We start from the raw sequence: 13316 nt of genomic DNA, 5'->3' as shown, positions 1-13316 counted from the left end.
GCCCGCCTCGGAGGACGGTAGCGGCAGGGCACTCTTCTCGCGGCGGTGCGTTGCCCTAGATGGCGTGGCCCGCTTGCGGCGTGGCGGCGGAAGCAGGCGCGGTGGATCCGGCGGTGAACCTCTCGTCAACGCGGCGAGGAGGTTCTGCGTGGCTCACCGGGGTCGCGCACGAGGGATTCAGGTCGTCTGGAGCAATCTCGTGTTGGCGCCTTCGTCTTCAGCCGGCGCGGTCAGGGCGGCGACCCTGGCGTGCGGCAGCAGCCATTTCCCCCCTGGACGGTGGGTTCAGTCGTTGGCTTGCCTGGCCTGTGTTGGGTGGTGGTGGTTGTTGAGAATCTGGCATCCCGGCCAGATCCGTCGTGGTTTGGCTATGGCCGGCAGGCGGCACGTGATGGGGCCGGGGTGAGGCGGCCGGAGGTCCTCAACCATCTTTCCGATGACACCATACGTCTACATGGCGAGCGTGTGCTCGGATCCAGTCACCGGCGAGATCGTGGTGGCGCTACTTCCGGTGAAAATCACGCCGACTTCGGTCATGGCGGATGATGAAGGCGTCTCCGACGCCCCCTATTGAGGCATCGTCATTGCAAAATGCGTCAACATGATTTGGATGTTCCGAGGAAAACCCTAGATCTGGGTCTACCAGATCGGATGATGACAGCGCCTTCAATGGCGTGCTCCCTCCTGAGGGCAGCATTTTGGAGCAGGAGCTGGCTGGAGGGGACGAGGAGGACCGGTGTTTAATCTACCGCAAAACCGATGACGGATCCCGGCAGCATGGCGCTGCAGAGTTTTGGCGACGGGCTCGTGTGGATGGACTCGCGTAGGAGGACGACGCTGTCTGGAGTCGTGGTGGCGTCAATGGTAGAGAGACCTGGCACGGTAGATGCAATAGTAAAGCTCTGAAGATGGATTGGTGGCAGGTGGCTGTGGCGGCCTCATACCTGGCAGGCATCCTGGTTGAGGAGTGCGCTGGACTGGTGGGTGCCCCATACCCGGCAGGCGTCCTGGTTGGGACCTTAGATCTTAGATGTTAGGTTTGGCTGCGAGGTCTGTTTGGTATTAGGCCCAGACTATCAGCATCCCTACATCAACTGGATAGGAGTAGCGACAGATGTTCGCTAGACGGTGGCATTAGTCTTACTGTTGTATGACTTTGTAAGGTCTTATGTGAATAATTAATAAAGTGGCTGCATGGATCGTCCAGATGCAGAGGCCGGGGGTCCTCCTTCATTTCTAAAAAGACTATGTCTGATTACACTATTTTACATGATAAATGATGCTAATTGAGAAATATGATCTTGATCTACCATAGTTTGGTAGAATTGTTATTGTGGCAGAATTTAGTGAAACAGACCATCCTATTTTACTATATGTCTGCTCAGACTTTTTGCCCATCTTAAAACTAAAATCAAGAGCATGGTCTCAATGTAAAAATTAGTGGTTCTGGACTAGCAAACTTCTTGTTCCCAGACTCATAACACAAGTAATTCTGAAACAGTAACTATGGAATACATCTTTCATTGTGCCAACAGTCCAGCACTCATATATGTATTCTTGAAAGAAAAGCATGTTACTGTGTTCAGTTCAGGAATTTCGGGCAAATTACCATGCAGTGGCGACTACTATGGTTATGTTCGAACGAACTTGTTACTGCGTTCAGTTATCATCATGTTTTACATGTTCATCAGAAGACATAAATGTCAACATTCGACATTGCTCAAACCACTAGGTATGCCTTTGTTTTTCCTCTTCATGATTGTTTGTAATTTTCCTTATGCTTGACATTAAGAAAAACCATGATCAGGGACTGAAATGTGCAAGGTTACCGAGAAGAAAGTTTGGATACAAGCCAGAGAACAATTTCTATGGCCTACATGGCCCACATAGGGATATGCTGTGTGCACAAGGTCGTTAAACTTGTTAATTTTTACAATGATGGATAATAGAGATTTGAAATTAAGTGCATGTACATTCCCTGTTTGCACAGGGTTATTAAGTTCTTTTATTTTTGGAAAAATGGAGGATCAATTATTTCAATTATGCGAGTACTTTCTTTTTGTCATGATTCATAAAACTTTATTATGCCACTCGAATATATGTTGTGTAATGTTCCCTGAACTATGAAGTCTGCATTTGGGCAGTACTTCTGAAGGTAAATTTGTCATCACAAGTGATTGCTGTCAAGGTAGCAAATGCAATCACTAGGTGTCTTGTGGATGCACAAATCGACTATGGTATTGTTTGGTACATGGCTTCTTCATGAGGGAACCAAGGAAACACGATGCTGAAAAATATTGTACTGAAAAACACGAGGATTTCAAGGACGCCACATTTTCACAATGATCTCATGTACTCCTTTCTTTTGTTCTAGAACAAACATGAAATCCATTGTAAAATACTACTTTTACTGTACACTATCCTTTGCGTACCTGCACATCATAGATTATTTGAGATGTAAATGAACATAGTGTTTGCTTTTTACTGCAAAAATATCTTCCTATTTAATTTATTGATAATTATGCATTCTATTACACTGTTCCTCTGTGAGCAAGCCTTTAGGATACATAGACATTTGTAAAAGGACAATGTTGGTTCACATCCATGATTTGAGAGAACTGTTGGCACGACAAGAATGATATCATCCTAAGACATTCCAGCTCTATAGTAATGCCAGATCAGGAAACGAGATATATAGGTTGAGCTTAGGTAAGGTAACAAAAGTTGGCCTGTCTTCTACAAGAACAAGCTAACTTAATTTACCTCCCATCGACGATTGCGGATGTATGTTGCTAGACGTATGCGGGTTTTTTAAACAGATGCCAAAAGGGTGTTGGTGCAATGGTGTTGCGTGTGCCTTTGGGTTGCTTTACTGTAAGTGATGTGCATAATGTCTTGTCATCTATTGTTTGATACTATGGATATTAGACATAGCAAAAAGGAGCATGGGCATGGCCCAAGGCAGAGTAAATGTAGAAGAAGGAAGAAGGAAACATGGTGCATGCATGAAGAGGGAGGGAAGATGCGCTTATCAATGTTATTGTTAATTTTTTTAACGTTTTGTCGCAACTCGGTATTGAACTCTCTATGCCGAATGTTCTTCTTCTGTGAAATACATGGTAATTTCTTCCATGGCCAATATGGCAATATCCCTCAAGTTGTATGAGATCAGATGAAGAGCATGTGGATATACCTTTTTATTGACTCATTGTGATAATATATGTTCATCTACAATTCAAGTATTATTTTATTTTATTAGTAAATTGTACAGGAGAAGGTAAAGAAAATATTTATATGAGGTGATCGCTTTTAGTGGAGTGGTTGTTAGGGCGACGAGAGGGTGATTTTGGACCATCTCATTGGCTGATGACAACAGGGGGCGAGGGATTGAGTGTCCCTTCGATGATGGTGCCAACACAACCAGGGATGTTGGATTGGATTTGACGACCAACAACAATGGGAGGGGCATTTAATTTTTGTTGTTCCGTGGCAGCGCAAGGGCACTCAACTAGTAGAGATAAAGTATTAAACCCAAAAAAACTAATTCTGGCGGCGGCGGAGGCGGCGTGCCGCGCCAGCGTTGTCGTTGTTGTCCTCCGAGACACCGTTGTTGAAGACTTCAAGGCAGCACAGAATGTTCTTCCCTTGGAAATCAAACATCATGTCGTCGCGCATCGACGGGCGGGGCGCGGGAGGACGGCAACTCGCGGCGCTGCGATGTAGCAGTCGACGGTGGCGTCCCATGCCGCAAAGTGGGGCACACACACGAGCACGGACGCGGCGGGTGCAGGCAAATTCACGGGGACCTCTTCCGCGATGGGTGCAGGGGCGCGCACGAGCACGAGTGCTGACGCTGGCATGTACACGAGCTCGCGCGGGGCTATGGAGACCTCCTGATGCCCGCGGCTTCTAGCTCTGCGATAGTGCTCGGCGACCATCCCGTCAATGCTACGGGGATGGTCACTGGCACAGGCGCGGGGATGGGAGCTGGGACCGATGCGGGGGCAGCAACCGCCTCGGCCTGCTCGTTCATGGCCATGTCCATGAGGCCCCATTCCTCCTTATTTTCTATATCGTTCGGCTCGGAGTCGACTTCAGCAAACTGGAAGACTAGTGGCAAATGATCCTTCTGCACCATGGCATTGGTGGAGATCTGCGGGAGGGGAATAGGAGGCGAACAGTAAGGCCGCCCATATTAAACAGTGGCTCGGGATCCATTAATGGAGAGGAGGCGAGCAAGGCGGGAGGGCAGGGAAGTCAAAGGGCTCGCTTCCCAGTGAGCCTACATAGCGTACAGCTCGCATGCTTCCCCGTGAGCCTGCGCATTGGAGGACAACTTGCACGCGTCTCGGTCGACCTGCACAGCGGACTATGCTTGTACGCCTCTCGTTCACTCAAGCAGTTGTCCGCATGGCACCTCCTAGCCATTAAAAGAGTAATGTGTGGCTTCACATGAATGGTTAATAGAACACACACGATTTAAATTATACAAAATGTTTTAGATGTTGAAGTGGCAGTTATTTGTTTCAAAATGCCTTTGTTGGTTGTTATTCGAGTGCGCCTTCTCTCAAAATGGAAATGCAAAATACCACTTTATGTTGGGTGCCATTCCACGCTAGCATGCCAAGTTTCATGAATTTTAGACAAGTTTTGGATTTACTAGAATTGAAAAACAAAGTATCTCAACGTTTTGTCGGCAATCAACAGTGACATGATGTTTGAAATTCATTTTTCATTTCTTGCATGGGACCTAAGCATGCACCCAAGGACACACATTTGATATGTCAACCCATTTTTCTGCACTGGAGCATGTGCATGTACTTCAAATTTGAATTATGCACATAAAATGCCTAGAACGCCCAGTTAATGTATAAAAATGTCCAAACAAACCCCGAAATTGCAAATTTTAACACGACATTCCTGTGGGTCTATGTTGCCACTAGGAAAAAATGAAAACAGGAAGAGGCAACGAATATTGTTTCATCCACCAAGGAGGCACATTCCCTACCGGAACCATGGGCTTGTTGCTAGAAGCTCTGGTATGTGAGAAGCTTATACCCAAACCTGCGACAAATGGGACAAATTTTTTACCACACCATGTTGATGTCGTTCCATGATAGCATGCCAAGTTTCATGAATTTTAGACAAGTTTTGGATTTACTAGAATTTAAAAACTATGTATCTCAATGTTTGCGGCCGAGCGACGGTGGCAAGCCGTTTGACATTCATTCACATTTCTTGCATGGGACCTAAGCATGCAACCAAGGACACATATTTGATTTTTTTCAACCAATTTATATGCACTGGAGCATGTGCATGTAGTTCAAATTTGAATTATGCACATAAATGCATAGAAAACTCAGTTAACGTATAAAAATGTCCAAACGTACCACGAAAAATTTCAAAAGTTAACACAACACTCTTGTTGTTCTATGTTGACACTAGAAAAAAATTGAAATCAAGAAGAGGCAACAGATATCGTTTCATCTAGAAAGATGAAACATTCCCGATCGTAACCATGAGGCTTGTTATAAGAAGCTCTGGTTTGTGAGAAGCTTATACCCCAACCTACCCCAAATGGGACAATATTTTTATGCCGTTCCATGATGGCATGTCAAGTTTCATAAATTTTAGACGCGTTTTTGATTTACTAAAATTTAAAAACCATGTATCTCAATGTGAGTGGTCAAGCGACGGTGGCAAGGTGTTTGGCATTCATTCCCATTTCTTTCTTGGGACCTAAGCATGCAACCAAGGACACACATTTAAATTTTTGAACCCATTTATATGCACTGGAGCATGTGCATATAGTTCAAATTTGAATTATGCACATGAATGCATAGAAAACTCAGTTAATGTATAAAAATGTCCAAGCGAACCACGAAAAATCCCAAAAATTTACACAACACTCCTATTATTCTATATTGACACTAGAAAATTTTGAAAGCAAGAAGAGGCAGCGGATATCATTTCGTCCATAAAGGTGGCAAGTTCCCTACCGACACCATCAGGCTTGTGGTGAGAAGCTCTAGTTTGTGAGAAGCTTATACCCAAACCTGCCCCAAATTAGACAATATTTTTACCATGGCATGTTAATGCCGTTCCATGATATCATGTCAAGTTTCATGAATTTTAGACGAGTTTTCGATTTACTAGAATTTTAAAATCATGTATCTCAATGTTAGCGGTCGAGCGACAGTGTCAAAGTGTTTGACATTCATTCTCGTTTCTTGCATGTGACCTAAGCATGCAACCAAGGACATACATTTGATTTTTCAACCCATTTTTATGCACTAGAGCATGTGCATGTAGTTTAAATTTGAATTATGCACATAAATGCCTAGAAAACTCGATTAACGTATAAAAATGTCCAAACAAACCCCGAAAAATTCCAAAATTTAACACGTCACTCCTATTGTTCTATGTTGACACCAAAAAAAATTGAAAGCAAGAAGAGGCGACGGATATCATTTTGTCCACAAAGGTGAAACGTTTCCCTACCAGAACCATGAGGCTTCTTGTGAGAAGCTCTGGTTTGTGAGAAGCTTATACCATAACCTACCCAAATTGGGACAACATTTTTTACCCCAGCATGTTGATGCCATTCCATGATAGCATGCCAACCCACATCTGAATGGGTGGCTGAGAAGCAGTGTAACACAAGGCATTGATAGAGAACTTAGGCATTGAAGAATATGCATTTCTCTTCACAGGAGGAGTATAGTACTCATAAGAATATGCAGAGAAATTCTTAGCAGTTTTGTGCACATATTGATTTGAAGAATAATGCACAGATTCATTAGATCATTGTCTGTTTCCCTGCATAGAAGTGTTAGTGCGAGCATGAGTTGACTTGCGTCCATTTGACGACTTTGGTCCAGGTGAAGAATTTGCCCTGGAATAGTTCCTATTCTTCGGTGGTGTCATGATGGCATTCACCTCAAGATTATGAAGGACTGATTTGGGCACCCAGATTTTCTTCACTTGGGAACCATTCCTACAGTTAGTACTAACAAATCTAGCATATGCTTCACCATTTGGATTTTTGAATAGAGCTTATAGTTGGAGAGAAATGACCCATCTGAAGAATGTGGAGTATCACATGTAAAGCAAGATAGAGTGGATGGATCAACTGGTGGCCCTTTTGCAGCAACCCATGTGGTTTTGGGATACTACTCAGGTTTCCAATAAGAACCATCAGCAATCAGCTCTCTCTCAAAAGCTATATCCTCTTTCCTAGGGTTCCTGTTGAGAATCTGCTTCTTGAGCACATCACAAAGTGTTTGGTGCCCTTTGAGGCTTTTGTACATGCCTGTGACGTACAATTCCTTAAGACCTGCATTTTCATCAGTGACACTTGTGGTCTCCTCGGATGAGAGGATTGAAACCATAGAGATATTTGAAGAAAGAGCAGCAGTTGAAGCATTTGAACATTCAGCTGAAGAATTTGCATTGTCACGTTCAAGGCATTTTAAGCATGGAGCAACAAATTCTTCATGAGAAGTGCTAATCTGTTGAGCGAGTAATGAATCATTGTCTTTTTGAAGATCATCATGAGACACTCTTAGCTTCTCGACCTCTTGCTTCCTTTGAGGAAATTAATAGGACAACTTCTCGTGTTCGACTGAGAGGGACACATGACGACTTTCAAGTTCATCATATTTTGACTTTAGTCACTCAAGGTCTTCAGTCGGAATTTGAGATCGTTCCATTTCATTGTTCAATAGATCGCCACTTTTATCTAGCAGTTTGTGAATCCTTTCCAAAGTAGTTTGTTGCTTTGCAGCAACTCTTGCAAGTTTGGAGTACCTAGGAGATGTGAGTTCATTGGATTCATCTTCACTTGAAGAAGACGATGAATCATTGAGTACCTTGGTGCCTTTGTCCATGAGGCATGATGCAGAGGACGATGAGTCTTGCTCAAAAGTCATCGTCTTGAGGGACTCCTTGAAATTGAGGAACTAGGGACTCTGACTGGTGCGGTGCCCTTCATAGATGTTAGAGATCCTATCCCAAATGAGCTTTGCATTGGAAATATGAATGATGAGCCTAAACTCTTTCCCGGATAGGCTGGAGCAGGTGATATCCCTTGCCAAGGTGTCCAGCCGGGTGTACTTGCGAATGTCATCAGCATGTGCCATCTTGCACAGATCGGTAAGACCAATCTTAGTGATAGTCCAAAGCTCGGTGTTTGTCGATAGGAGTCACTTTGTCATCATGACTTTCCACTTGGGATAGCCAAAAACATCAAAGATGGGGCACGTAGTGGACACTTTCTTCATACATGCGGTCATCATAACTAAAACTCTAGGTGGTTAAACCAAAATCACACAGAACAAGGGAGTACCTTGCTCTGATACCAATTGAAAGTGCAGGTTTACTCCCAGATGGGGGTGAATGGGAGATTTTTAGAAATTCGTCAAACTCTGATGAATTTGATGAAGATCATAGTGAAGAAATAGAAACACAAGGGAAACTAAGTCATCACAGAATCAGAGTACATGCAATCAGGATACGGAAGAGTGAAAAACATGCAATCATACATTCATACATGTATGAAGAATATGAACTGAGGAAATGAAAGATAGTGTGATGAAATTCTTCAGTTCAAATTCGTCAGAGCACAGATCACAAATTGTTCAGTTGTGGAATAAAGTAAGAGAGGGTTGAGGAATTTGAAACTAGGTAGGCCCGGTGAAGACAATGGAATTTGGTAGGCCCATTCCATTTGCTGCGTCAATTGTACGTCTGGTTGAGGCAGCTGAGTCGCAACTCAGAGGACACACAGTCCTCACAGTATTCCTCTTAAGCTAAGGTCACTTAGTCCTCGCCCAATTGCTCGTGGTAAGTCTTCGAGGTAGACCAAAACCTTCACAGACTTATTCACCGGCACACCATAATGACTCTTGGTGTACTCAGAACTTGACACCTAACCGTCTGGAAGAATGATAGTCTTCAAAGGTAATAGGCATCGGATCACACAGATCAATCTCTTAAGTGATGCTCATTCACTTTGGCTCTGGGTTTTTCCTCACTGAGGATTCTCTCAAAGTCGTCAAAGGATGGGTTGCTCTCTTATGACAAGTGTTAGTTTCTTTTGGAGCAGCCAACCAACTAGTGGTTGTGGGCGTAGCTATTTATAGCCAGGGGAAACCCAACATGAATTGTCATAAATGCCCTTCTCTGATTCAACTGTTGTCATGATACGGATCCACTCGACAACTGGCACGCGACATAGCAACGATCGGAATTTGAGCTCTCAAATTCGTTGGGGCACTGAATTTCCTAAGTTTTAGGTAGAACGCGCTGGCGAACTCCTAACTCCTTAGCATGACCAAATTCGTCAGCGACCAGATGAACTCCGTCACTGTCACTAGCAGTTGCGTCAGCTGTAGTGGAGATTTCCAACGGCTTCACTCGAAGCAACTTTTGTGTATAGGTTTGAATAGGTTTAAGCATCACTTTGGAAATGTGAAATATGATTCACCTAGACCCCCTTTAACAGTATGGCTTTTTCCAATGACTCAAAGAATAAGAAAAGAAACAATGAAAACAAGGTCTTCAAGCTCCAAAGTCTTCACATCAATTTCTTCAAAGGCCGTACCAATTTCAACACCAATTTCTTCACCTGAAGAAATATATTTTTAGGGGTCGTCTTGCATGTGTTAAAAACAGTCTTCTGGGACTCTGTCACATGTGTATACCCACAAACTCATTAGTTCCTCAACCTATTTGTCTTCAATACTCCAAAACCACTAAGGGGGCACTTGATGCACTTACAGTAAGTGGCCATGTAAGCGACCAGGTAAGCTATTTCCTTTTTCCTGTTTTCTGTTTTCTATTTTCTGTGGTGCTATTTTGATTTGATTAAAATACCAAATCACTTTTATAAATCCTAAAAATAATTATGGGTAGTAACTGGATTATTTTAGAGGCCCTTCTCTATTTTTAGAATTGTTGGAGCATTTAAAAATATCTATAGCAATTAAATGTCCAAATTCAAATACTTAAATGTGCAATTCAAAAATCCAGAATGTCCAGAAATATGTGCATCATTTTTTCACAGAGGTTTTGACCTTTATGAAAAATCAAGAACTTTTCTAAAGAGCATTTTAGGTTCATTGAAAATATTTAAATTTGAACCTACTGATTTAATTTGGGGCTAGGGTTTGGACATCCCCAATTCAAAATTCCTTTGAATTCAAACATGATGCATGGATGCTGATGCAATTAATTACAATCAACTTTCTTGGGTTATGACAATTTCTATAAAGGATGTGTTGTTTAGTATTTTTTTCATTGGGTGGTTGTCCATTACTTAATTTGACTATAATGTGATTTTTTGCCATGGCAACTCTTTTAAGATGTGTTGCTATTGGTAACTTAAGATCTAGTTTGCCATGGCAAACTTTAAGATGTGTTGTTTTTATGCAATGTATTGAGATGAGCCTTTTTGCCATGGCCAGTGTACATGCATGTTTTCAAGCACTCTTTTAGGGGGAAATTACTGTTTTGTCTAGATGGCATGGCAAGTTTCGCAATCACAACTTGTTCGTTAGGAAAATCCCATCTATGGAGGTGGAGGGGATAACATTCGGTTTGAGCGCTCGATCTGAAGAGGGTATAGTAGACAATTTCCACACTTGCCATGTTCTGTCTATCAAAAATTTACACCATGGCAAATATGATTCTTTTGTACCTTTTCCCTATTTTTTCATGAACCAGAGCACATTCTTTATGCATTTACCATGACCCACAGATCATTACTCTCTTGACATTTGCCATGTTGCTATAACATACCATGGAAAACTCTTCTCTTCAAAATGGCATGGCAAACTCTTTTTCATTGTAGATCATGGAAATTTTGTTCTCTTGCCACATGGCAAAAAAATACATTTTTGGGAACATGACAATTTAAGTTAATAGAGAATGACAAATGTAGTTTATGCATCATGGAAAATTACTTTTTTTTATTTTGGCCATGTCAAATTTACCTTTTATTGTCATGGCAATTTTTTTATCTACGTTGCCATGTCAATTTTAGTTTAACATACATGGAAAATTTCACTTTATCACTCATGGCAATTTTACTTTTACGAATCATGGTATTTTTAAATATTTTTGTCATGGCTAAAGTACTTTACATCCATGGCAAATTTTGTTATGCCGTATGGAATTTGATATATGATAAAATTACAAATACTGAACAGAACATTTGTCAATCTGTGCCATCTCAAAGTTAATAAGCAATTTTCTGTAACGACACAGCATAAACTAAGGATGATTTTTGCCAGGGCAAATCCGTCCTCTACCTTAGTTTGTTCCACTGATGGCATTTTTGCCATCATTTGCGTAGAATTTCGTTCAGGCTTGTCATGTATAATGGTAAATAATTCTTCTGGTGTCTTCATAACAAATTTGGTTTTGTAAAGCGTAATTTGAATATGCATTTTCCATGGCAATTTTGATAAAAAAAATATGACGGCAAATTTGAATATGCATTTGCCATGGCAATTTTGATCATATTTTTATGTTTCTCACATACATGGTAATTTTATTACACAAAAATGGCAATTTTGATTAAAAAAATACCAATAAAAAATTGAACATGCATTTACCATGGCAATTTTCATCAATCTTTTTCGTGTTATTTCACGTACATGGCAAATTTATTTTTATAAATCATGGCTATTTTGATAAAAAAATACCATGGCAATTTTTGATCTTTTTTGTCATTTCACATACATGGCAGTTTCATTACACAAAAGATGGCAATTTTCAAAAAACTACCATGGCAAAATTGAACTTGCATTTGACATGCCATATTTGATCATTTTTTTGTGTTATTTCACATACATGGAAAATTTCTTTTTGTAAAGGATGGAAATTTTGATAAAAATACCACGAAAACTTTGAATATGAAATTGATCATTTTTTGTGTCATTTCACATACATGGCAATTTTATTACACAAAAGATAGCATTTTTTGTAAAACTGCCATGGCAAAATTGAACATGCATTTGTCATGGCATATTTGACCAATTTTTTGTGTTATTTCACATACCTGGCAAATTTATTTCTATAAAGCATGGAAATTTTGATAAAAATACCACAGCCAATTTTAAGATGCATTTAATCATTTTGTGTTATTTCACATATGTGGCAATTTTATTATGCAAAAGATGGCAATTCGTAAAAATTACGATGGCAAAATTAAACATGGATTTTCCATGGCAATTTTGATCATGTTTTTGTTATATCACAACAAGGCAATTTTATTACACAAAATATGGCAATTTCGGTAGAAATACCATGGCAAATTTGGATATGCATTTTCCATGGCAATATTTTAATTAAGCCTATAGTTAGAACCCTTGTTAAACCCTGCACTTGCAAAACACACACATACTATGACTTGCGAAGCTCAAGCTCTATCTAAGCATCCATGGCACCGAGCAAGCAGCTTATTAATCGTCTTCTTCTCCTCCTCCTTCCTCTATTGCTGGTGCTTCTCCTTGCTTCATACCATGAAGTTACTACTACTATTGCTGACCATTGGTAAGAAAAGCTTATAACTCCCCGACTCGCATGCAATGCAAATGCAAATCTGGCCTTAGGTTTTAGCTCCTTGCTTATCAGTGGTGGTTGGCAACAATGACTCATGGCAACAAGAGAGTCGGCGGCAGGTCCCTGCTCCAACAGCAACCATAAACAGTCTCCGAGACTAGGTAAGAAACTAAGATCCTCAGACACCCATGGTGAGTTCAGTCATTCAGATAGTCACACATTTGCTCTCAAATGATGTTTCTTCCTCTTGTGGTTTTTCTCTTTGGGAATCTCGCTCATAGACTATCCCAAGGTGTGTTTTGGGTTGGTGCGCCAACAACTGGAGGAACGAGATGTGCAACAACAAGTGCAACGTCTGCAGCAAGGGCTGCAACTGTGTCTTGCCCGACACCAATCAAGACATCCGCCACAACTGCTTCCTGCTACGACTAGATGACTGACGACAAACCCCCACAACGGCAAGCTCAAGTGCCCCAAGAACACATCTTTAGATATGCTCTGTCTCGTGCATGATTCTTCCCACATCACTCTGCACTACAAATGCCATTGCAATATTTTGATCAATCTTGGGTGTTATTTCACATACATGGCAAATTCTTATTTAAAAGCATGACAATTTTGTTAAAATACTATGAAAAAACTTAATACACATCTTCCATAGTAATTTTTGTCATAATTACTATTATTTCACATAAATACCAAATTTCTTATTTAAAGCATGGGAATTTTAATTGAAATATCAAAACAAA

General features: G+C 41.2%; 1 long non-coding RNA gene across 1 annotated transcript in view; it reads left to right on the top strand.

The window, feature by feature from the left end:
- LOC123134151 (uncharacterized) overlaps positions 1–2307 on the top strand; it is a 4517-nt gene extending 2210 nt beyond the window's left edge. Inside the window, exons 4-5 of the long non-coding RNA XR_006465539.1 lie at positions 1587–1732; positions 1808–2307. This is a non-coding gene — a long non-coding RNA (uncharacterized lncRNA). The remainder of the gene's footprint in view (positions 1–1586; positions 1733–1807) is intronic.
- Positions 2308–13316: the final 11009 nt, after the last annotated feature.

The sequence above is a fragment of the Triticum aestivum genome, chromosome 6B (genome assembly GCF_018294505.1).
Source record: "Triticum aestivum cultivar Chinese Spring chromosome 6B, IWGSC CS RefSeq v2.1, whole genome shotgun sequence".
NCBI lineage: Eukaryota > Viridiplantae > Streptophyta > Magnoliopsida > Poales > Poaceae > Triticum > Triticum aestivum.
Note: the sequence above shows the minus strand (reverse complement) of the source record. Positions and strands in the feature narration are given on the sequence as shown.